Genomic DNA, 2,671 nt, shown 5'->3' with positions numbered 1-2,671 from the left:
GGACTGAGGGCACAGCCCCTGGCACTGAGACACTGCTGGGCCGGGTGCTGAGCACAGGGCTGGGCACACAGAGATGGTTTTGTTCTTGCTGAGCTGCAGCACAGCCAAGGCCTGTCCTGCCCCTCATCCAGCCACGCTGGGGAGGGGCTGAGGCTGCAGGGGAGCTGGGCAGGGGACACAGCCAGGACAGGGAACCCCAACTGACTCTGGGGTACCCCAGACCAGAGGACATCATGCTCAGGGTGTGAAGGGGGGGAACAGGGAGGAAGGAGGGAATTTTGGAGGGAGGGCTTTTGCCTTCCCAGGTAACACTTAGGCAAGAGGGGGCCCTGTTTCACCAGTGGGCAGGGTCACTACCAAAGACACAGACACCAACTGAAGGAATTGTGTCATTTATATCATGCACAGCTGCAGAGATTTACAAAAGGATAAGCTCAGCAAAGCACATCATCATTAGCAAAGAATTACAAAAGAAGCTCAGCAATCCATCATAACCTATCATGACATTTTGATGACCAATTCCTTGGTGAAACACTAGAGGTGTTTGTGGCAGACAAAGATTCTGGCTGACTATCAAGGTACACCTTACAGACATCAGCAGTACTTTAGTGACACTGTTCTTCATTCTTTTTTTTTCAATCTCATTCGAGTTAGGAACAAGAATTCTGTTGTGCATGGAGCTGGCACCTTTTTAATTCCAGAATAATGCCCCCAGGCCCTTTGCTGTTCAGCTTTACCATGCTGTCTGTTGCTAACAAGGCCTGGGGGCCCCTTTCCCCTCTGGCTGGAAGGGGCCGGGTCCCAGTCCCTGAGGGGCACCCAGGCTCCTGGATGGAATTCCTGTGCACGTCCCTCAGTGTCACAGCAGCCTTCCCATGGAGCCCCGTGGATCAGAGCATGTTCCAAAGGAGCCCTTGGGGCAAACAGGGAGATCTGGTCTGGCAGGATGTGTAAAACAATATCCTGGCAGATCTACTTGTTCTCACACAGAATCCTTGGCTGCAGGGACACATTCCCATTGTTCCTGCCCAGGTTTCAGGACTCAGAGTTGTCTTTCCTAGGAGATGCTCCTTCAGCTGCCTCGGGAGGGACATTTGGCCTCCAGACCCACATTCTGGCTCCATTATTAGAGCTGCTGGATCCAAAACCTTTTTCTCGAACAAAGGTGGTGACTGGAGCTGGATCTCCTTTTTTCATCAATTGCTCTTAAAGTTGCAATATCAATAATTGTGCTACCCTGTCATGGGGTTGAAAAATCCAATAATCCAATCCAAGCCAATTTCCTCCCTTTCTCCCTTTTACATTGTATACAATCTCAAAAGTTGACCACTGACATGAGGGTCCTGGCCAATTCTGTTCTGTAGGGTATTTAGTGTTACATCCCTGAGCAGCCAAAGCTACAAAATTAGTATTATCAACACTATTTGACATTATTATTATTTTAAATATAGGTACACATATTGATATACATATAGACAGATAGATACAAACATATATATATAAATATATATATAAAGACATATATATTAATGCCTTCTTATTCTATAAATACATATATTGTTATTTATTATATTGATATTTCACTTGTACAAATATGTTGTGGTGTGCTGTAATGTCCCATTTTGGCCTTCCAGGTCATTTCCCCAAGTGTGCCTATACCTCTCTCCCTTCCCCCTTGCCCCCATGCTGAGTGAGTCCTGTCAATCAGGCTTAACATTCCAGCAAGGCGTCATGTGGTTGGTCAAGTTCAAAGGATGCCCCTGTGCCCAGAGGTCATTGGCCTTTCTGGGTGTCATCTTCCCCTGAGACCCTGCCCCTCTCACCTGGTTGGTGGCTCACCTGTACCTCCCCTCCCCCTGTCCCTGAGCTTAAAAAGGTGAATGAGACCATGCGATCTGGATTCTGTTGGAGCAGTTCCTCACATTCAAACCTCTGTAACCATGGAATAAACCTCTGGACATTAAACCCTCCAGCAGAATCCTCTCCTTTTTCTCTTCACCATCGCCTGAAACTATTCCTCCTGAGGTAAATGGGGTTCCTAACAAGCCTGGACTTTCTCAGTGCCCAGCTGCAACCACCAGCAAGCCAAGGTATCTCTGGGGTGATACACCGCAGTTGCTGCCTTTGGCCCAGCAGCGAGGGTCAGACTGGCCCAGGCACAATCTAACTGGTAATACTGGGAGCCTTTTTCCAATACAAATGCATCTGAGCTCAGGATTGAAACCTTTTTCTGTTGCTCCATGTGGGAGTATTCCAACAATAATTGTTCCTTCTGAAGGTGCTGTTTCCTATGTACTCCTAACAAATTCATCTTTATCTGCCCAAACCCACAAGGTCTTTTCCTTTTCCATTTGCAATTTTTGGGTGCATTTGAAGCCATCCAGGGGTGCAGCTTCTTTTACCCGACTCCGCCACTACTCACACAGGGCTGCGACCTCAGCCCACTCCAGAGCCAGGGAACTCCAGGGAAGGGCTTCCCACCTGGGAATTTCTGATGGGACTGATTCCTCACACTGACACTGAACAAGTGACATTTTGTTGGGATCTGGCCAGACTGTGCCAGTTTTGTTTTACCAGTGGGCAAAGTCAGCACCAAAGACACAGACTCCAACTGAAGGAATCAGTGTCATTTCCTGCAGCTCAGAGCAGCAAAGAATCACAAAAGGAGCAG

The sequence above is a fragment of the Melospiza melodia genome, unplaced genomic scaffold (genome assembly GCF_035770615.1).
Source record: "Melospiza melodia melodia isolate bMelMel2 unplaced genomic scaffold, bMelMel2.pri scaffold_54, whole genome shotgun sequence".
NCBI lineage: Eukaryota > Metazoa > Chordata > Aves > Passeriformes > Passerellidae > Melospiza > Melospiza melodia.
This window is presented reverse-complemented; position numbering follows the sequence as displayed.